Raw genomic sequence first — 24,262 nt, 5'->3', positions numbered from 1 at the left:
ACCAATTTACTCTTTTTTCACTTATATTTTTTTCCAAAGCTACAAATAAAAAACCTAATGACCAAACATAAACTTCAATTTGGTCTTCTTATCACTTCATCGCGAATCCCGAGTACCCTATTAGCGTTTACCGTTGTTTCGCTCATTATGGTAAATGTTCGAAAAATTAATTTTAAGCGCTGGCGACTTGAGAGAAAAAAAAACACGACCGAGTCTGAGCTGAATTCACGAGACGATATTTTTTAATAATTACCCTAATTTTGGGCCAATTTTCTCATCAAATTGAAAAATTGATGTAATAATTTTATAAAAATGGACATATCTACTCGCAGCTATAAAAGAAAAATGAGGTTTGAGGTCAATTACATCGGTGACCTTGAAATGAAATTACAGTATGTTCTTTACGACGTTAGTTAAATTTTAGATTCGTTTCAACTGGGATATATTGTGTGTGGTTCAGAAAACGGTTCGAGGCGTCTTAATTTGCGTTTCTTAAGAGTTTCTATCCGAAATTAATTTAATCTTCAATTTTTCAAAAAATAGTAGGATGACTAAAAAATTTGACAATTTATTAATAAGCACACGCCACAGTCAACTTTTTTCAGGTATTCAAGAGGAAAAGGAGAAGGGGGAGGGGTAAAATAACAAAATGTCAGTTGGAACTAATTTTTAGATTAATTTCAGCCAATAATTTTTCAAAAATTTTCTTCAACAATTGAGAAAAAAAAATTTTAAATACTAATCTATACCCAAAAATAAGTGACTTGCAACTTTTTAACCGCTCAGTAGAACCCTAAAAGTGGTCTTGGATTGATGGAAATGAACTAGATTGAGGCAATATCACAAATAAGTACCATTTTTTGGAACTGGGCCATTTTTCTCGAAACAGGTTAAACAACCCCTCTTGAGAGTCTTTTTCTCTTTTCCAGAGGCACCTTTGGAACTAAAATTTTCAATTTTTTCTGAGTAATTTTCAACTCAAAACGCAGATTTCTAATGAATTTGGTTAAAATCCTCCGACTTTTTTTTTTTCGTGATCCACAGTAATGATCATTCAACAAGGGAACTTCTCTTCCTCATCGCCTCGTGGCATACAAATGAAACATACAAAGATGAAAAAAACTTTGGAAACTCTCCAAATAAAATTTTCAAACTGCAAAGCTCAGTCATCAAGGTGCCTTCCTGAAAAAAAACATTCCCAGTTGAGGGTAATCAAATTTTAAAATAGATCCAAAGTGTGAAAAAAACGAATTTAGAGGATATGTATCAAGAATTAGAAAATTAAATAAGACTGCAGTAATAGTTTTTACTCCGAAAACAAATTATTTCAAATTTTTGTATGCAATGTAACGACTTGAAAAATTTTCAAAAATTTGACATACGAATTTCAAAAATTAATTTTGGCAGCTGGACACTGGGGAAATCCGATTTATAGTCTCAAAAGCCCATTCTCATCGATCGTGTAGGTACGGTTTATAACAAGGCTTTATTCCCTCTCACCTCTCCCCTCCACAGGTCCACACCCTACCAATCTAGGAAAGTCCTAATCAGAATTATTTCGGCATAATTTGTTCATACATCGATTATTTCAATTTAGTTTGGAGTTAGATTGAAGGAGCTTGACAGCAGATAGCAGGGCTTCAGTCAAAAATTCACACGCATCCAAATTTTTAAAAAAGGCCGGAGAGAGGGGGTGAAAATTGCAAAAAAAATAAATAAATTGTAATTAATTATCAATTAAACCTACAACATATCCAAATATCAGAGTTCTAAACTAGGTTCTTAGAATAGGGGAAAAGCTGTGTTTTAAAACATTAAAAAAAATATGAAACAACTTGTTCTAACAGGGTGTCTAACAAAATTTCTCCGAAGAAATGCAGTACTTTTACAGTACCATTTGCAGTACCTTATATTTTTTTTATCCAGCTTATACCGACCCCCCCTCCCCCCAAGAAAAAAATTATATTTTTGAACCAGTTGGAATTTGTCGATAAAATTATAAGTATTTCAATCGAAACAATTTCTGGAAATGATTTTTCCTGGCTTTTCCAGGTTTTCCAGACCAATTTTTCCATTTTTCTAGACCATTTTTTTCAATTTTCTATGCTTACCGCATACTTTGGTTAAAGAAAAAAAAAATTTTGGGGGGGGGTGTATTTTTTTTATAAGCTTCTCTTCGAACTGGATACTTCTTCGGATATAAAAAACAGCTCAACTTTGATTATTAACTTTTTTAATTAAAAATAAATAAATAAATGAATAAAACATGCATCAAGTTTGGCCAATTGATTACAATATTCATAATAACTTTTGAAAATGTTTCTTTTCTTTTATGGTTTTTTGGAGGCATCAAAATGTGAAATTTGTTCATCTTAAAATTGAGAAACAAATTGGTCCGAGCGAAGCGAGAACTTTTGAAAATTTTCATTTCTAGATGCTTAAAAACGAGGTTTTTTTTAAGTGAGAAGAGTTCATTTTTTGACTTTTCAAATTTTAATATTGGAATGATGTTTTTTTGAAGGAATTTAACTACTTTTGAAAAAAAAAGAGAACAAGGTCGAGCGAAGCGAGGGCGAAAGCTTCTGAAAATTTGCATTTCGAAAGGCATAAAAACAAGGTTTTTTTTATGTGAGAACGATCGTAGGTTTTTTTTGGCTTTTAAAATTTTAGAATTTGAATAATGCTTTTTTAAAGGAAGTTGATTTTGAAAAAGAAAACAGAACAGGCCCAAGTGAGGGCGAAAGCTCTTGTAAATTTGTATTTCGAGTTGCATAAAAACGATGTTTTTTTTCGTGAGTTCATTTTTCGGCTTTAAAACTTTGATTTTTATTAGGTATCTAGAAATGTTCATCTGGTCCTTTAAAAAGAAAAGAAAACAAGCCCGAGCGAAGCGAGGGAAAAAGCTTTTGAAAATTTGTGGCTCGAGAATTAAAAAATAATGTTTTCCTTTCATAACAGATCCTTATCTGAAATTTGCAATAGGTCGTTTTTTCAAAATTCCAGGGATTTTGCGTGAAAATTACGAAATTCCCTGACTTTTCCAGACCGACCAAATTCCCTGACTTTTCCAGGTTTTCCAGGCTTGTGGACACCCTGCATCTTTTGAGGTACAAAATGAACATTTTTTTTTTTTAATTTTCACCAATTAATTCATTTTGAGGTTTTTAAAAAATTTTAAATCAATGATTTTGAGAAAAAATACAGTACTTTTCAGGCAAAAGGCAGTACTTTACAGTACTTGCAGTACCGAGGATTTCAATGCAGTACTTTTACAGTACTTGCAGTACCTGCAGTACCTGTTAGACACCCTGTCTAATACCTTCAAATTCCCCAGGAAGTTGAAATTTAACATGCACCATGTACATTATTCAGGAAGTACCCTAGCTGCACCCTACTAATATGTACTTTTGAAAGAAGGGTTGGACTTTTCAATCCTTTAACATCTAGGAAAGGCTTTTACACTTTTTAAAATCAGTTTTCAATTTTGTTCCACGCACGTTCCTGATCCAACCTCCTCAAATTGACTTGGAAGACTAAAATTAGACATGTACCTTCAGAAGATAGCCTGAAGTACTTTTTGTGAGTTTTAATTCGAGATCGTACAAAAATCAACAAAGAGTATTTTGTTTTAAAAAAAATATAAATTATATAACAGTGCATATGCATAAGATTCTTATTTGTGTCTAGAGAAATTTTGCAATTCATTTACAAAAAAATATGTAGGCAAACATTGAATATGCTTGAAAAATATCCTTTCAAAAATTAAAGCGATATGTGTTTGGGAAAAATTCCAACTACGTAATAAGCAATCAATAGTCACATCAACATCATCAAATACAATTTTCTAAGAAAGAAAAAAAAAAAAAAAAACAGCAATGTCTCAGTTACTTCAAATGAATAAGACTTAAGAGTACCTCTCTCTTGAAAAAAATAAAAATGATAATAACACCATCTCATAATTTACAATACAGACCCAAATAAACCTGCAAATTCGACCATACAAATGAGATCACTCATCACTCATACACCTTATACGTATTATTATCTCAGTATTTTTTTTTCTCACCACAATGAAAATTTTGAAAGGTATGTTTTCACAACTTGAATGTTCTCATCATCGACTTCGAGATGCTGCAGTGTGGCGTCCATTTTACCGAGCATATTGCGAGGTTTATTATCGCTGTTACGGTTTTTTTTTTTCGTTCTTCCTCATTCTGAGACTATAATATTTTTTACTATGCCACAACAACAGCATATAGCAACATGAGGCGAGAATTTTTTAAAAGAAAAAATCTTGATTTAAAAATGGTGAGTATAAGTGCAGGATATCGTTGACCCATTTCCTCGCTCGACTCTCTGTGTACGAGTAGATATATGCGTGGTGTACTGTACTGTACAATACGTTGCACTGAAAAATACACAAGCTCGAATCGCAACTAACGCGCGTTTCTATTACCGCGATATTAGTTGAATTTATTTTCTACTTAATGACGTCGAAAATTCCATTTGAAAATGCATTACGCCATGTAAATCATTCGCAGAGGCGACATTTCTCCTTCCTTTATGCTACACAACAGTGCGCCGGCTACATCTACGATTATGCTATACTACCATACGAACGCCTCGAAGCCTTTTCGATTACTCAACTGATAACGGCGATCGCCGGCCTTACCCTTGCCCCGCAAAGCCTTCTTTCTTGTGAAAAACTACCGCAATATTTCCCATCGCGAAATTACTCGCGCTTCGTAGTTCTACACGTTTTGCCCTTACAACCACTACACGACTACGACGACGAATTCTTATTGTCTAAACGGCGAGCGTAATTATACGATAAAAAATACCCCAGTTGTACGCGAATACTACGGAAGAATATGGATAATTTGCTACCGTTTTGTTACCAGCGGTAGGTTGATGTTTATTTTCAGGTCTATGCTACTCGTATCGAATTTGAAGTTGATATATTGAGCCAATCAATAGTGCATCGTTAGTGCAGGAAAGTGCAATTATGTATTCGTTCAGGATACAAACTAGAGCCATTTTACGAGTAGTTTCAATTTCAGTAATAAAAGTCAGTTAAGCGTGAATTTTAAAAAATCACGACAAAAAAATTTACGTTTTCAAAATTGACCAAAATTTATAAAAATTGAATAGTACCACACTGTCCTATAAAAAATTCCATATACTTACAGCTAACACTGCATCCAAGATTTCTGATGGAGGAGTAGTGCACACTACATGCACCATCGATTGGTGCATATTTCAACTTGGAATTCCATAAAGGGAGTGTTGATGGGTGATGGCACGGACCTCATATTTTCTATTTTTTTCTCTCTCTGTTACTCCATAGTGTCACTTTTAAACAAGTAAACCGAGCAACGTTTTAAATAAAATATTAAAAAACCTATGCGATTCTCGATCAAATTTCTCTCTTCAGCACCCCAATGTCGAAGCTATTTTGCGTTAATTTTGCACGTATCAAATACTCGAGGTGCATTCTTCTGTTTACATCAGGGCAGGAAAGAAAAAATATTTTAAATTTTAACGTTTTTAGTGTTTCCCATATACCTTCTACAGTACAGAATGTCGCGAAAGTCTGGATCAATTTTCATGACTTTTCAACTGTTGATATTGAAACGATTCATTAATTTTTTGAAAGATTATTTTAACAAACTAAAAAACTCCTACTCCTCACCTACACTTCCGACGGTCATTTCTCTTCCAAAAAAACGATTGTGAGCATAGCCTACCTAGGCCAAATTTGAAAAGTCTACCCGATATTTTTACAAGAATTATCGACAAATGCTTCATGACCCGATTAGAAACCAGTTACAAAAACGAACCATTCGTTGGACTCGTTATAAGAGTAGACAGTCATTCGTCTAATGAAGAAGAACACTTTGCTGTACCGAGTGAATTATCAGATTTTCAGACCACCCTGTACATGCATGCACATAGCAAACACGTAGTTTCCACAGCATATTCTTCCCTTTTAATACACACCTCGAAACACGCCAACCAACTAAATAAAAACGACCAACATAGTTGAAATTTTCATCGTCGCGCGAGAAAAACGTTTCTATTTCGTTCGAGACTATTTTTTTCCTCCTGTTTCGCTCCCCCTCCCCCGTTCTTACTTATATCATATTCTCGGATGTAATTTCGTCAGCGAAATTTCCACCCTTAATGGAAGTGCAATTGGCCCGCGTGGAAATTCGTAAACGGTGTTTTTGGACCGATGTTTTCACTCATACAAACCTCCTCTTACGAACAACCAGGTAGTGTATTATAACGCTGTTTGGGTTTCATTTCTTACTACTTTACTTCTCCGGATATCGTAAAAATAACGTTGGCTTTTGTTGATTGCATTGGCATTGGATTTAAGCGAGCCTCGTTCATAATTTTGATTTTTTTTTTCATTCTTTTCCGCAACAATGGTGTAATTTAATTTTTTTCAACAACTTCGGGTAAGTATACCTAATTTTTGTGAATCTTGTACGAGTATAAAAATTTGAAGAAAAAAAATTGAAATGCCTAATCTGCAGACAATCATGCACACAATCAGAATTTTCGATGAATTTATAGAGGGGGGGGGGGGAGAGGTTTGCGACGAATCAGATGAGTGTGTAATTTTAAGCACCAAAATTTTTAAAAACAGCGAAAATTCGCCGGATTCAATAGCTTTTTTTCTAATCAAAAATTGAAATGGGTAATTTAGAAACAATTGGAATCTATACAGTAAAGGGCGAGAGGGATGGAGAGGGGGGGAAGTTTGAACTTAGGTATACTTATTTTATCGACGCGTTAATTTTTTTCAACCCTATTGAAAAGGTCAAAAGTGTAGAACAAATTTGTTAGCACTGTAACCAAAATTCACCTGGCTCATTCCAAGTCTCTCACTCCTCAAATTAGAATATTTATCCCAATTCATAAATTAAAGATTCTTGAATTGCGTGTGAATTATTGTATAATAGTACATATTCAAAAATTTTGAGCCACACAACATCTGAACAAGTGGCAACGCTGTAATGAAATGTTCAAAAATAGAGGAAAACTGGTTTTCAAAATGTTGTGGCATTCAACTTCGCTCCCCTCCCTCCCCTAGTCCGTTTCAAGATCATGGTGGCTTTTTTTCCAACGCATTTTCGAGGTCATTAAACCATATGATTTGTTTGTCAGTCTCTATATAAAATTTTAATAAAAGTTTAAAAAATGAAAGACCACCCACCCTATGTTGGAGGCTCTACACGATATCTAACGGAGTTTTTTTTTGGAAAAAATTACTACTTGTTCGCTACCTTTTTCAACCAAATTTTCAGAAAGCTCTCCACTCGAACCCCCCCCCCACCCCCCACCACACATGCACACAAAATTAACGAAGTCAACTTTTTCACAGGGAAAAGTTTCAAAAACATTGAAATAGGAAGAAAATATGTATACAAATTATCATTTAATTTAAATAAAAATTACAACGAAACAAAAACAAGTTTTCATCAAAAATAAATTTGTTTTCAATGATTTAATGCGTGTTTGAATTTTTTTCATTTTTTCACTACTTTCACTAATCATTTTAAAAGTCACTACTGTCACTACCTGTTAGATACCCTGCTCTAAAATGGTTTGAAGTCGCAACCAGTTAATTTAAAATATCAAAAAAATACATAAATAAATCAAATTCAAGCTTTGCAGCTGAATCTGGTCAATTTTTTCGTAGGAAATGGATCATGATTTAAATTTTCAAAAATCGATAAAAAGAATATTTAAAAATGAACATTAGTAAGTACTTGAAAGTTTACACGAAGGTTTACTTTCTAATGCTCTTTCGATTTTTCTTCATTTGGTTCAAAAATTTGCCCAAAGTTAACTGGTACCTACTTATAACTCCCTAGGTATAGGTGATTTCAATTTTTTTACAAATTCAAATCTATTGAGAATAATACGAGTAAAAGTAAATTACAAATAATTTAAAATTCGCTATACAACCGAATTATTCACTTTAGAATACACCACAAAATTGAACCCCAAAGATTCCCTTTCACTCCATCAATAATTTTCAAACTTTACTAAATTGACCAAAAATACCATCAAAGAAGATTTTAGGCCATTTACGTAGAAACTACTGGAGAAATCAAAAACCTTAGTAAGCTAACTTGAATTATTATTACAGGCTGTCATTTCTTCCAAGTAAGTACTTAATTAAGGAATAGAAAGTTCTCAGTTTGAAGTTCTTCTCAAAACTACCCTCATCTATAGAATGAAAAACGCATCACCTTATTTTTTCTAAAACTAAAAGTTCTCTGAACAAACACACAACACACCAATTTTATACGGTATCAGTTTTGGCAACGAAACAACAGTGTTTCCAGCGTTATCGTGTGTCGATTTGTTATACCTACAGCTAATTTTTCGTTTCAATAAAAAACACCGCCATTTTTGGCCGTTTTCTTCAATCATTGTTTGTGGTGTTTTCAAACCTACACTTAATTACTTGCTACGTAATGAAAAAAAAAAGAAAAAAAAGAAAAGAGTGTAATGAATGTAGTATATACATATATCATTAGGCATACTGACGCATGAAGCATCTAGTGGGTGGAAAAATTAAACCAATTTCTGTCTGTAAAATCAATTTTGGCAATGACATTGATTATAATGTCATACTCATTTCGTTTTTAATCAATCAACAATTAAACTAAATATAAAAACTAGTTAGTTGATCTAATAAACTCGTCGAGATCATATAAACTATAAAAAGTTAATAAAATTCTCGATCAAGACTCCAAGCCCAAGTACTCATTTCGCATCGTGAACCCGTCCAAGGCCTAATACGAGTAGTAAAAATTGAACAAAAAATACACTACACTTTGCTGGATTCATCACATCACTTATCACTTCACAAAAACCACCTCCGCAATCACGAATTATTCCGGATAAAAAAATTCATATTACACGACTTTGTTTTTTTTTTTTTTTTTGAGTAAAAAAGAGGCACTTTCAATCACCACAAACACACGCCATGCGGCCGCCGGAACTGACAAGGATGAAAACGTAAACGCCGGAAACGCCACGCCGAGTCACCGCGATACCAAACGTGCGAAAGGAAAAAAGATACCCAAGTCACTAGCGAGAAAGCGTCGTTGTCACCTACGTTACACCGGCATTATTCTCGTACTCGCCGTACCATAGCATACCGAACACACGCAGACGAAACGTAAATAATATCGAGAAACGTGTAACATGTGCGTGCGTCGGGACGCCAGCCTTTGCCTTCATCGTCAGTCGTCTCTAATACTACCCAAACCACCAGCCTTTTTACACAGCATCATTCTACAATCCCTCGTCTATCTGGTATACCTATAACGTACATATCGCCGCATCCGGGGTGTTTTAATTTACATCTTCGACGACTTGTAAAATACCTCTATTACCTAGCCAGACTCATCAACGTACCTACTCGTACTTGGTCGTATTACGAAGTAGAAAAAAACACATCCCGAGTAAATGTGTTTAGTTTCCGCGTCGCGACGACGACGACGTTGTCGTCTTCGTTTGACTTTGTTCTCATTGTCGGCTTTATAGTGGTACTCTTTTTTCGTACCCATCGGGGAGAAATGAAGAAAAAAGCTTTTAAATGCCTTTTCTCCCTTTTCTTTTTCTTCTGTTAATATGAAAACAAAATACAAAATCTTCACGCGTAACGCTAATTACACCGCGGTGCCTTTGTGACTGCAGAAAGGTGAATGTGCAGCCAAAACCGAAATTCCATTTGGTTAAAAGCCTCGGCTAATTCTCGCATCGCAAACCACAAATACCCATAGGCGTAGTAAGCGATGTTTCTACAGTATATTTCAAAATGTTCGATGCTACGGTGTGTACTGTGTAGTAAAATTTGATCGTAAATATTCTGTATAAAGGAAAATTTGAGTAAAGTATCAGAAATGGAGATCGAGAAATGTACGTTGAATTGATTAATGATTGGTATAAAATTGTAAAATTTAAGGAGAATGGGAAATTTTGATCAATAAAATTGAGGAAAAATAAGCGTATCTTGAGTTTTTAAAATCATAATACAAAGAGCATTCAAGGAAAAATTCTTTGGACTGAAAGAAAGGCGCAGTTCAAGTTTTTGCCACCCCCCTCCTAAAAAATTTGAACAAATAAGTGAATATTGGCGAAAATTTTTCCGAAATTTTCAAATTCTCTGTACAGGGTGTTCGAAAATTAATGAATGGCCAAAATTGAAACTCCGAATCGGATTTTCAAACAAAACTATCGGAAAAATTGTTACTGCTCAGAATAATTAAGCACAAAAAATTCATTTTCAATTATTTTATATGTTTTTGAAAAATAATAATGCAAGTTTTCTGACATTTTGTACCTCGATTGAATGTGATCAATTTCCGAAAGTAAAAGCTGTAACTTATACATTTTTCTTTCTCTCGACATAAAAAAAACTTGTTTTTCGAGAAAAAAATGCCCAATTTCATTTTTTTTAAATTTTAAAGGGTCAAAAATTGAAATAATGTACCTTTTTTCCAACTCAAAAACTTTTTCATGCACTTCTCCATTCAAATTAGGTATTGAGGTCCTGACACCCCTTTCCTTCCCAACCGCCTCTAATTATTCAATCATATTTCAGATCATAAACAGGAGATCTAATAAAATTTTTTGAACTGAATTTATAACTACAAAATTTTTTCTGTTTACAATGTATAATAAACGATCTCCCTTTTCAACAAAAAATTGTTTTTTCAAGTTGGTGGTTCAAATCAATAAAAATATTAAAAAGTGAGAATTTCAATACTCAAACAAAAACACAAAATGTACCCTCTCTCCCTCCCCAACAAAAAATTGTATTCTCAGTGTTCAGATCAATAAAAGGAGAATTGATAATAAAAATTATGATTTTTGAATGATTTTTATAGCTCGATTTTTAGACCTAGAACATTTTGTTTTTGAAACGGAATCAATTCGGAACCAGTTTCATGGTTTTATGAATTCTCTCGTAAAATTTAATCAGGATGTCATTTCCATGAGATTAGCTTTTTTAAAATCAAAAATTTTTCTACTACTTTCGTGATTGCTATAGTTGACATTAATTGATTTTTAAACAGAACTCACGTCTCACTTGTTCCCATACAAGGGTGCATATTCTTTAGTTTTTTCAACGAAAATTTGATCTCACCTGAAACAAAGAAAAATACGATCACATATTAATTAATTTCAATCAGTCATTTAATAATTTAAATGTTTATAATTATTATGACATTTTTACCAATTGGAGTCAACATTTTCCAACATAACTCCTTTTTTATTAGGCTAATAAAAAAGAGGTTAGATATCTTAAAATGTAAAAAAATTAAGCCATTTTAAAAAAAAAAATTTCCATAAACAAAATTTAAAAAAAAACAACACAATTTATTTTTTTTCGAAAATCTTCACTCAAATCAGTTGAAAAGATCGCAAAGATGGGTAATTCGAGTTCGTATGATTGCAGATGCTGAATTTCAATTTGGCCAATTTCATGAGGATTTTTCCAAAACTGAACCGAACATTTACTGGAGGTTCAGAAACAGTTCGAAACCATCAGTAGGTAACTATCAAATTTCAGATTTCGGCATCACAACCAAATTTCGATTTTTTCCATGGGAAATGTGCCAAATCAAATTCTTAAAATCCACAAAAATCGAAAAACGAAGTTCAATGCTTATTAATAGACCTGCGATGGTGTATTTTTTTAATGCTCTTTCGATGTTTCTTCTCCAATCCGAGACTTTTTAGCTAGCACACTATCAAAATGAAAATATTTTCCCATTTTTTTTTGCCTTTCCTGAAACTTCACCAATGCAAAAACTATAGGTAAAAATCCACTTCAGATTCAGAAATGTTTCCTAAGAAATTTATGATCTGAAGTTCATTTCCAATTTTAAAACTTTTTTCGAGAAATTTATGATCCATTTGATTCAAAATTTCTCAAATTTTTGTAATACCTAATTCAAATTTTAAAACAATTAGGTTTTGAAGTCTTTTTTTAAAAATGATTTTATTTAACGTCGCTCGACCTTTCGATCATTTGCGACCTAAGAGATGAATTCATGACTTTCTAGGTCTTTTTTTTTTTTTTTTTTTGCAATACTAACCACAGTAATTTTTTTCACCTGAATTTCACCAAAAAAGTCGGAAGAAAAAAGGAATTTGATCCAGCTCATCAGTCATCACATAGGTATGCTCGAGCACCACCAGATTAAAATTCCAAAAAAATATCTCTTGATAAAAGTTCTGTTTATGGACAAAATTAACGACTCTTTTTACGACTTGACGAGTAAAAGACGTATTTTCTCGCAATTATCTCATTCTCATTCCGTATCCGTATCCACTTCCATACAGTAGTAATCTAATCACATTGGAGAACAGAACACAAAAAATTGAAACGATGCTTCCACAAACATCATCCTCATAATATATACTTTCAGTTCTAATCATCAACGCAACAAAAGGGGACAAAACTGAACATCTAATTTCAATTAAAATACACGAGTGCCATACATAAGTATTAAGTACACATATACGTTTTCTTCATGATTATGACTCTCGTTGATGGCCAGTGCCAGTGGTATTGTGACGTTGTATAGTAATATTGTTTTAAAAGCTTGGTTTCGATAAAACCTTCGGCTACGGTTCTCGAACAATATCACAAAGTAAAATAAGGGCGATTCGTTTTCAATGCATCCGTTCAACGACACATCATATCAACCACCCGGTAACCTGTTACGCCTCAGTAACGATGAGCAAATCACTATCAGTCGGGAAGAATTCAGTAAAAGGATTACGGTCGTTGCACCTCATACGTCTCTCGTAGCCTTACATACTCGTACGTAGTGGAAAAAAAGAGGAAGAAAAAGAGATACACCGAATTAGTAGGTATACATCTGCATATAGCAGTATAATCGTATAAAGTCTCGTACGTCGGTATCCATTTAATTAATAGTCGCCATGTCTCGAGTAGAGAATAAAGCTTGTTGTCATCATGTTTTTTTTTTCATCTCGAAAAGCCTACTTGAAAATGCCCCAACGGTTACGAAAATACTACAGAGGAATTTATAACGCATTAACCTTGTTTTGTACATTCGACAACCAAAATTGTAGTTTCAACTTCCGAAACAAAATCATTCCAACACCTACTTGATTTCATCATTAAACACATCCAACCACAACGTACCATAAATCGCTGACATTTTGACAAACACGGATATACGGCGCGGCGCGGCGCAGAATAGGTACATGCATCGGCACCTGGACCAAAAAAAGGAACAAGCAGCCGGAAGGCAAAGGTAACGGTGGCAGCCTACCCGAGTAGGTACCCGATGCGTGCTGGTTCAACCAACGCAAATTGTTCGGCTACACGCAGTATTAGCCCAATTCTTCACGTATCGGATTTTCGTTTCCCATAACCTCACCTATGCTTGTGCTATGCATCGATGCGATCATGTAGGAGTACTGTACCTTAAAAATTTTCATATTCATCGGACACACGTTTGAATAAACTAGTCATATTGACCGGCGGTACATGCAGTTACACACACCGTAGTCGGCAACAGGAATTCGAATAAAAAAAAATTTCACCACACCTACTCGTGTGCTTGACGTTGAAGTTAACGTTAATTACACACGGTACATTGAACTACATCACATTGATTTTTTACTTCACGGTTGACCATGCGTTTTTAATTGTAGTCTACATATTGATGGATCACTTCGAAAGATCGTTTTTAAATTACTAAAAATAAGTAAGGTTTGAATGAATTGCTATTTTTCTGTCAAATTAAACTTTGAAGCGGAAGTATACCTAGTGAACCTTCTTTGTTATTACATCAGGTTCGATTTTTTTCTTCATTTATTTTTTAATAAAATTTTTGCATAAAATCTAAATCATTTTAAAATGCTATAAACTTCAGAAATTGGATTAGGAAAAGAAGGGGGATTGTTGAGATTTAAGTAATACGAGTTTAATAATTTCAGTAACTTCAGCTCGCGTTTTATTTTCATCAGATTTTTTTCGTTCGAGTGAGATCACAATGGGGGAGGGAGGGAGGGAGGGGAAGGGGGGAGAAGGAACCAATTTGAAAATTTGCGTAGATTTTTCTGTTACATGAGACCTTGAAAATGAGAGACATTTGTCCCAAATACTTTTTGGTAATTGGTGCCAAGAAGTGATATTTTTTCGCAATTTTGAACAAAAAATAGGTTTCTGACAATTTTGAGCAATATAGTGAGAATTTTGCTTTTGCTATTTCTGAAAAAGCGAGACTTTGACAATTTTAACAAAAAAAAGGGTTTTTCAGTCATTTCTGGTTTAAAAAAGCCACATATAGTAAAACAATTTTTGGAAATATGCAAGTGAGATTTTTACGAGACTTCGACAAAAATTTTAGCAGAAGGCAGGGCCTTTTGGCAATGTTTGGCAAAAAGCAGTGATTTCAATTTTTGGCAAAAAAAACGAGACGTTTTGCGAATTTGTGGAAAAAAAGGCAATATTATTAACAAAAAACGAGACTTGGAAAAATTTGATTTTCGAAAATTTTACAAAAAGCAATATTTTTTAGCGAACAAAATTTTGAAAAAAGTAACCAAAAGTTACTTAAGAAGTACAAATATTGAGTACAAAACCATTATATCAAATCAAAATTGCTCGAATTTCATAAAACTCATACTGAAATTGTTTTACATAAAAACAATTTTTTATGAGTACTAAAATATTGAATTTTTTTCAATTTCAAAACTTTTTGCAAAATTGGGTCAAAATTTCCTCAAAAATGCAGGAAATTGTAAATGAAAAAAATGTAATTGAAAACTATAATAAAAGTTGCAAAAATTAGTGAAAAAATTAGAAAATTCATACGCATTTTGAAGCGTGAAAAGAGCTGACATTTTTTGCTCAAAAATCGATAAAAATTATGGAAATTGTTCTAAGACGAGTTCATTGAAACGTAACAGAAAACTGATAAACACGTGAAACTTGATGAAATTTTGATGAAATTGCACAATAAAATACCGCGAAATTTGCTTAAAAATATTATAATCTAAATTGAACAAGTAACATTAAAGTTGATTAAAAATTTTTCAAGTGATTTGAAAATACTAAACAAATTCAACGCTAAAAATTGTCTAAACTACTCAGAATTTTGTAAAAAAAAAAAATGACAAATTTCGTAAAAATTAGCATTAATGGTGTCAAAATTACTACAATGAGGAGGAAATTTCGTTAATATAGCATAATTACCTATAATAGACTAATGAAAAAATAACTTGAAATTTCAAGATTTCCATACCTAAAAGGTTTTAAAAAATTGTAAAAAGCAGCATCAAAGCTTGTAAAAATGATTCAAAACATTGAAAAATTGATAAAAATTTAACACAAAATGAGAGTGAAATGTTCAAAATGTAATGAAAATCACTAAAATGATTTTGAAAATGACTGAAAATGTACTCAATGAAAAAAATGGTCAATCAGAACTACAAAAACTTCAAATTTTCAATGAAAAAAAAAAAATTTTAAAATCGAAATTCTAATATTAACATCTTTATGAACAAATTTTAAGCAAATACAAGTTTTTCTCACACTGAAACAATGTCAACGAAGAGAAGCTTGAAATGAAAAGTATGTACTAATCACTAGCATAAAGATGATTAATCTCTTCTCAAAATCACAGTGTTCAACTGCATTATCTTTCAATTTTGTGTTTCCTTTTTTTGATTTGAAGTTTGAAGATGACATGTCAAAAGTCAAAACAATACAGCTTTTTTATGAATTGTCAAAGGAACATTCAAAAAAATGAATAATATGAAATTAGATTGAAGATTATATCAAAATTTCATTTTTCAACAGTTGAAAAATCACGTTGACTAAAACTTTAAAGAATTATAAAAAAAAGAGAAGATTTCAAGTCATAAAAACATATCTACTTGTACGTTTAAAAAAACGATCACACAGATTTCAAATCTATATTTTCAAAAAAGCTCATTTTCGTGGGAATTTCACAACACTACGATACTGGCAATTTACGTAGGTAGAAAGAGATTCATATTTTTCAAGAAACTGATGTTCCATTAATCCCTTTCTTCTTCGTACATTTGGAAATTTACATAAATGCGCACGCGTATACTACATATAAGTATACCGCGAATACATTTTTTCCAAACCATTTTTTATATATTTGTCTCGGTCGATGAATCTATCTATACTCATTACTGTACTCCGTGTACATCGTACCCTGCACACAATTACTGGTAATTTGTATTCAACTCATGCTAATGTGGATTTTTTCCTATGCAAAATATACACATACTGTGTATACGTTCAATGTATATAATTTCTATAAATCAAAAACACTTCGAAGACAAATTTTCAATGTCAAAAACAGGTAAAATACCTAAAAAAAAAAAACGCGTATCGAAGCCTTAATAAAATTCCGCTACCTACAATAATAAAATCACACGATCTCGATTCTCGTCGAGTAATTTACACAAAATCTTCCAAAATATACCACATACCTTAACTGCCATTTCTTCGTTCCAGTTAACATTGAAACAAGCATCCTCCGCAGAATGACCATTAACGAGTATTGCATCTTTACACTTCATGATACTTAGTATCGTAAAAAAATCAAAATAAATCAAACGATTTTCGAACAAGATTCACCAATAATTATTATGTACCACGTAAGATTATGTAAGTATTTCCTCGAAGGCACACTCTCACTTACATAGCATACATATTACATATAACACGCGAATAACGTTTCTTTTGCGTCTTTTTCTTCAAAATACTATCACCTAAACAGCTGCTCCAAAGAGTAAAGTACCTACGATTCACGAACCCTGACTCGATCTACCCCGCCTAGTTTTAATATTTATTCACCTATCAAGAAAGGTTTCTTTATTAGGGTGCTGATGCCGTTGCATTTAAGCGTGCAAAACGTGTTCCTAAATCGAAACATCTGTTCTAGGCGGAATATTTCGTTTATCACCCGTATCAGTGGCATGAGCCATCGAGTGAGTGACTTCTTAACCGTGACGATGAGGTCGAGCGAATGTAATTTTTCGAAAAATTTAACCGCCAATTCGATATCGAACTGGGTGAAAATTTCTTTCCTCGTTGATTCGGTTCGGCCTCGTCGCAATTAGGGTACGCGTCCGGATCCGATATCACTGGCGCCGGTTAGTCTCGTATGTATAATGATGATTTATTGTAATAATCGTGCCACTGACGAAAGTAATTTGAACACAGATATCATCCAGATTCCCAATTAATATGATAACTATTCCGACCACCCCGAGACTGAATGTCTCGCGTATATTTCAGCTCCAGATATTACGTAATTTCGGCGACAGATTTCGCCACAACGATTCTAAAACTCAAAATTTATGATATTATTTTTTAATTTTCATTTTTACGATAATTTTTTGGTGAAACTTTGAGATATGTATATTCATTATTTATTATTGTTATCAAAGAGAGGTTTCCCAACTGGCAGAAAATTTTCAAAAGCAGCCACAGTTGAATTGAAAAAGCATATAAACATAATTATATTTCCAGCTATAACATTTCAAGTGCCAAAATGCATTTTTCGATTTCAAGCGAATTTTTAAAAAACAAATTTGAGCAAAAAATGGGAAAACAGCTGAAATTTTGAACGTAGAAACCATATTTTTAAACCCGCCCCGAACTCTCAAAATCTCGCTGGAGGCTCTGCAACGACTGAAAACTACCTCCAGTAGTCTCAGCACGTTGAAATTAGAACATTGAGTGAATTTTAGCCTTCCCACTTTGTTTGGTAAAATTTTAATTTCAACTTTAAAAAATCTTTTGGAGGCTTCAGAACTGGTCACAATGATTCGAAACCGTTTCCAATCAATTCAATACGTCAAAAATAGGGTACATACCAAATTTCAATTTCCTAGCCCAATTTTGTAAAATTTTTACTTTTCTCCATTTTTGACCAAAATTTTAGCTACTGAAATTTTGGCTGATGATCTCCAATTCAGAGTGAGTTCGAGTGATTCTCTTGTGAGTTGAGGAAATGACTCGACAAAAATAACTTGGCTCGAAAAATTCTTCGACGAGCGAATTAAAATTCGCAAGAAATTAAAAATCGAGTAATAATACATCACAAATTATTAAAAAAATTTCCAAATATCAAAATCCTTTTTCATAAAAAAATACATAAGAACAAAAATCTCATTCTTACCAGCCCAGCCTCTTCTCATCTTCGTCAGCATCGTGATCCTTAAGATGAATAGATTACCTTTAATTTTGAAAATACCCAAACTACGTCAACTTTTTTCTTACATTTCGAGAATTTCTATTCCACCTGAACTTTGCGAAGTTTAAAAAACCTTACTCGGTTCAATTTTACAGGATTTGAAACTCGTACGAGAACAAGACCTATATGTATATGTCAACATCAGCGAAAAGAAAAGTAATACGAATCGGCTTAGGGTAAAGTTTCCATACATGTGACGAGGAAAAAACCTTCTTTATTACTTATTCAATAAAACACGCGGAGTTGAAAATTTCTCAAATTTTTTTCTTCGTGATGGAAAACAACGCTTGGTGAGTTAACGTTAATTTATTTTTTTTACCACGGATTGAAGATCAATTTATTTTTGAAATGGGTTCGGAACGACGCAAAAAAAATCAAACGTAATAAGAGGTAAGGAATTTTTGAAGAACTTTAAATTTTTTCGTGGTTATAACTTTTTGGAAACTTCACCAAAAATTGTAAAAATTGAGGAAAAATTTCGTGAAAATTCACAGAACTTCTGAAGCAAAAAAAAAAAAATTGAAAATAAGTTCTTAATTTTGCTTAGAAAATGAACTGAAAATAATTTCTCCAAAAATTCGGCAATTCCAACAAAAAGAAACATTCAAAAATTAGATAACTAGATGAGATTCATTTCCAATGTTACGTGTGAATATTCTTCTCCAGCATTTTCAAAAGTACACATATCTTAGCTTAACGTGTACGATAAAGTAGCATCGTCTTCGACAATACCAAACAAAGAAGGGGAGAAAAAGTAAAGCAGGCAGCCAAAAATGTCGTTTCCAAATGAATATCGTTTCTCCGTGTACCTATAGCTATATTTTTACAAATACATTAGTAACATTTGCGCCTCACGTATGAAAATTTTCGCATTTAAGGATGCTTTTATTTGGCGTTCGGATGCGGCGTGAATATAGCGATACGTCGGTCGTATTTTCGCTTTTCACAAATAAAGTATACGCACTTGGTATAAAATATTTAAGGCTTTCTAAATAGCAGCACGAGACGACAGGGTATATTTTCTTCACTTTCTCCTTATAGTACTCGATGAAAATTCTTAAAACTAAATAGCGTTCTATCTTTTCGTTCTCTTGTGTTCATTTTTTTTGACTTGTTTGCATTTGCTTTTATCGTACGAGCAGTTCGTGGTCTTCTACTTCATTCTCGCAGATATTGCATTCGTCGGTTGAGCACACCGTACACCCTCACACACACACACACGCACACAAAAAAGAAAGAAAAAAAAGGGAAAAAAGGTAAAATGTAAATCCAGGAGCGAATGTATATTTTTTTTTCTTATTCCAGAACCAAATCGTCGTTACTTTTTTTACACACTTCGGCTATATAAGGACGAAAATCTCACCGGAGTAATATTCAATATTGAACCGAGCACCATCGATGTAGTCGAGTAGACGATTACTTAGAATTATAAACGTCTTATTTATTAGGTGGTTTTCCGATACGCGAGCGCGTGTCTGCGATATACTCGTACCTGCTATATTTCTTCATAATTTTTCCCCCTTTTTCATCAAGCTGTCGCGAAACGTGTGCAAAATACTCGCTCCTTCAACGGTACGAAATTTGATAAAAAGTTTTCAATTTTATGTCTTATATTAGAAAAGAAACTTCCAAAAATTTTAGACTTTTTTCATTCTCATAATGCATCGCATATTTTTATGAAAATTATAAAAGTTGCACAAGAAAATGAAAGGATAAGAAGGTAAATTTCGATGGCACGTGATACAAAAAATTGTAAGTAGGTATATACAATAATTAGATACCTATGGCTTGGGTCGCTCTGGAAGTTTTTTTTACGCAAAATAGGTAATAACTTTTCGATGCACACGATGATTCGAATACGTAAATCACAAAAATTGGCTAAAAATATACGTAACAATGGACTGAAATTTTGTAAAAATACAATGTAGTACATAGACATAATAAGAATTAGAATATTGTAAAATACGTGCGGAAATCATTGAAAATTATCAAAAGTTGGCGAGGTTTGAATAAAATTAAATGTATCATAAGCAGCAGATCTTCTATTGACACTTCTTTTTTTCCCAAATTGTTTCATCTTTCATCAGTTTTAATGACAATTTTTTAATATTTTAAAAATTTCCTAGCAGTGCCTACACAATAAAGCCCTGAGATAAGAGTCACTTGACTGATGATACAAATATTCAAAATTGACGTAACATTGCAAAATTTGGTTAAAATCTCACTTAAAATGCATAAAATATAAACAAAATTGTAGAAAGCTACGCAAAATTGTTCAAATATCATCAAAAGGGAATAAATTTTGCTAAGAATTCATGGAAGCTGTAAAATTGAATCACAAAATCACTGGAAAAATCCAAAAATTGAAGATATTTTAGTGAATTTCAGAGAAACTCAGCAAAAAAATTGGAAAATATCAGCACTAAAACATATAAAATCACAGAAAGACACTGAAAAATCTCAAAATTTGAGTAAGGCTAATCAGAAATGGCCTACATCACAAAAGAATTCCTCAAATATTAGATATAAAAATTGATCGAATTAAAACTGCATAAAGTATGACAAATCCGCAAAGTCTATCTCGCAAAAAATTGCTAAAGCATTTAGCAAAACGTAAAAATATTTTTACAAATGACAAAAAGATGTTTTAACATAGCAAAATTTGAGCAAAATATTGTAAAAAATGGGGATGAAGTGTCTTCTTCAAAGTAAATTTTAAACCACAGATTTTTTAGTCAAGCTGACTTGATTCAGCCTTTGGACTTGTCTGTCTAGCTCCCCAAGGTCGTCTGTCTGTCTGCCGGGCTGGCCTCTCAAGGTCATTGACTTGCTTGTCTAGCCTCCTACAGTCGCGTGTCCACAATCTGCGTTCTTGAGGTCATTAACCTGTCAATATGTCTTTTCAAGGTCGCCTGTATTCTTTTCTGACCTCTTAAGGTCATTGACACATGTGTCTGAACTCTCAAGGGCATTGACTCGTCATAGTATGGCTTCCAAAGATCCGTCTGTCTGCTAGCCTGATTTCTTAGGGTCATTGACCAACCTGTCTAGCCTCTCATGATCTTCTGTCTGCTCTTTCGAGGTTGTCTGTAAGCCTGCCTTGTAAATTGATCTATTTTTTTCAAGTTTTTAAAAGTCGGATATAAATGTCAGAGAATATGGCATGATATCAAAATGCCAAAAAAAAATGATTTAAAGCGAAAACTCAAAAATATTCAAAATAATGAAGGTTCTTAACTAACGACTTCAGGAATCGATAAAATAAAAATTGATACCAATCAAATTGGTACAATTATGATACTAAAAATAAAATTTAAACTCTACCCAAAGTTTCATCTCATCGAATTTAACTTTCTAGATTAAATTAATCCCCCCTCCCAATTATTAATCAATTATTTCATGAAAATTTAATACCTACATAATCATTAAGTGTCAGAAAAATGCACTAAATTTGAAATTCAAATAGACAGAAATATTATAAAATTTAATATTTCATGAATAATATTACACTTTAAAATAATCAATCTTTATGTAATTTGAAAATCACTGAACCCAAAAATTTATTGGAGGCTCTAGAACGATTCAAAATTGCGACCAATCAATTTTCTGGTTCAAAAATTGAATCTAAACCTAATTTAAATTTTCAATCACAATTTGATAAATTCCAAAATTTTTTTTCTTTAGAAATGGACAAGATATATTTTTTTTAATTTCAAGTTTGATGAAATTTGAAAAATTAGGCATTTATTTTAAAGCTGCATAAAATCTAGAATTACTCGGCATCAAATTATCATAATTTCCATTTCTGAGACTGAAAATTTTCGAAGTCACATCACAAAAAAAAATTACCAAAAGGAGTTTCACGATTGCTGAAAATTAATTCGGCGAAAATGCCAAGAAATGACGCTTCAATTCTGAACGACAGATGTCGCTACTATACCGTCATAAAAATAGATAAATCCTGCCCCTAGTTCGCGAAGAAAACTACCGGTATGGCACAGCGTTTCACAACATTCTGGTAATTAATTAATGTATAATTAAACGAACGAGCGGCGCAGACGATATGGCCGAAAAGGGGTGATTTTATTCAAACGTACAACCTACACTACTCACTATCAGTCACACGCCAATACACCTAAAGACATCTATGTGAAGAGGAACACTACATCGTATACGAAGAATAAAACCAACCCTGCACTTTAATTGCACAGAAATAATGTAGTTATCACACCATACGCATTTCAAAATTTCACTTAACGAGTTCAATTCCTAATTAACCTATTTCAATTTTAACAATACGCTTTTAATTGCTTCGCATTTATAACTCGCGACCACACACAAAAAACTCGTCGAGTCGGCGTCGTTTTAACTAAATTTTCCATTTACCTTTGCTGCGTTCTGCTTTAGTAGTTGCTAACTAATTTATCATCTTAATTATAACAATTATTCGTTCGAGTTTCCTTGAAAAAATGAAATGTTTGTAGGCGCAGAGGGTGGATTAGGAGAAGTAAAAAATCGGCGATAATCGCGTCGTCGGATCATTTGCAATTACAAACACTATCCGACTTAAAATTCTAGCTCATTTTGTTCTATACAGAAAAACATAACGACGAGGACGTCGAATTAATGAAGAATACAAAACCAACCTACGTCTACTACAGCAAGAGAAGCAAACCCTCTCACAGTAGAAAGTATTTTCTGAAATAATCCGTTGAAAGTTCAAAGAACAAACAAAACTTTCATGTTTTTCTTTGCTGCTTAATCTGCTGCAATAAGATGATATCCGATCCTTTTTTTTTTCAAGCTGTGCGCCAGTGTTTCTGTGTGTTTAATCCTTTTACCCTCGCTCATCTGTGATTATTTCCTTTCTTCAGTTATGCGGATAAATTTGGCTGCTGTTTTAAACGTATTTTTAATTCCACTTCCGATCGAAATAAGAGTATTTGACGTATTTTATCGTGGTACCTTCTACTACTATACCCTCGAGTTGGAGAAAAATATCCCCCTTTTTTACGCCTAAATTAGTATCGGCTGCGATATAGCGTTGCGAAAGGTAGGTCGATGGTACACGAGCGTGAAATATACGATTCGTGTAAGAAAATGGAAGTGGATTGTTTTCGAATTCCGGTGTATTTTATTATTAGTTTTTTCGACCATTTTATTTTATCTGATTTTTTAATCTCGCCCGGGTATAATGCGCAGAACTTTTTAATATGGTTGTATTTTTCCTGCAGAATTAACAACATTTTAGGATAAAATATCGAAGATATCTGAACATAAAATAATGACGTCTGCGAAGAATTTGAAAACAGCATGAACGACCATATTTTTTCATTAGGAAGGGGAATGGATTTTACTTGGAAATTGAAACTATTAAATACGCTGGGCACGAGCAAATTAGAGAATGAAAAAGTCACTTACACATTACACATATTATTCTAATTAAGTATTCAAATAATTTAAAATTTTATTTAGAAACTGTCAACTTCGTCAAGTAATTAGGTACGGTGATGTTTTTTTTTCTTTTTCAGAAAAAGAAGAAGAAAGTGGAAGCCCCGAAAAATTCTGGGAAAAAAGCTAGATTTCAACAACACGGCATTTCCTGATATTGAATTGAAATTTTCAACCCGTTTTACAATCATCAGCACATTTTAGGATTTAAATCAGTTTGCAGGAAAACCAAAATCAAATCAACTGAGAGAGAAAACTAAAATTTAAAAGCTTCAGCAGCCCAGTTTAATCTTTCGAAGAAATTAACAATAGTTCCAAGTCATTCTAAAGTTATCAGGATATTTTTTAATAATTTTCAGTACTGGGTCATTCCATGTCGACTCGACCAAAAACATACTATTTCATGTGTCGCATGAACAAAACACTTTTTTGAACTTTTACCCCATTTGGGGAGATGCTGGGGGCCGTAGATGGGGTCCAATCAAAAATCTGAC

The 24,262-nt window shown here is 33.0% G+C and overlaps 1 protein-coding gene across 7 annotated transcripts in view; it reads right to left on the bottom strand.

Moving 5' to 3' along the window:
* The window catches only part of LOC135846646 (liprin-alpha-1-like), a 132,818-nt gene that overhangs the window by 102,699 nt on the left and 5,857 nt on the right, over positions 1-24,262 (bottom strand). For 2 of the 7 annotated variants that reach the window (XM_065365859.1, XM_065365865.1), the window contains exon 1: positions 8,856-9,109. The exons of 1 other annotated variant lie outside the window; for it this stretch is intronic. The gene's annotated coding sequence lies outside the window, so the exon portion shown is untranslated. Of the gene's footprint in view, positions 1-8,855; positions 9,113-24,262 lie in introns of those variants that run through there. 4 more of the 7 variants (XM_065365862.1, XM_065365858.1, XM_065365864.1 and 1 more) reach the window with 4 other exon arrangements.

This window comes from Planococcus citri, chromosome 5, assembly GCF_950023065.1.
Source record: "Planococcus citri chromosome 5, ihPlaCitr1.1, whole genome shotgun sequence".
NCBI lineage: Eukaryota > Metazoa > Arthropoda > Insecta > Hemiptera > Pseudococcidae > Planococcus > Planococcus citri.
Note: the sequence above shows the minus strand (reverse complement) of the source record. Positions and strands in the feature narration are given on the sequence as shown.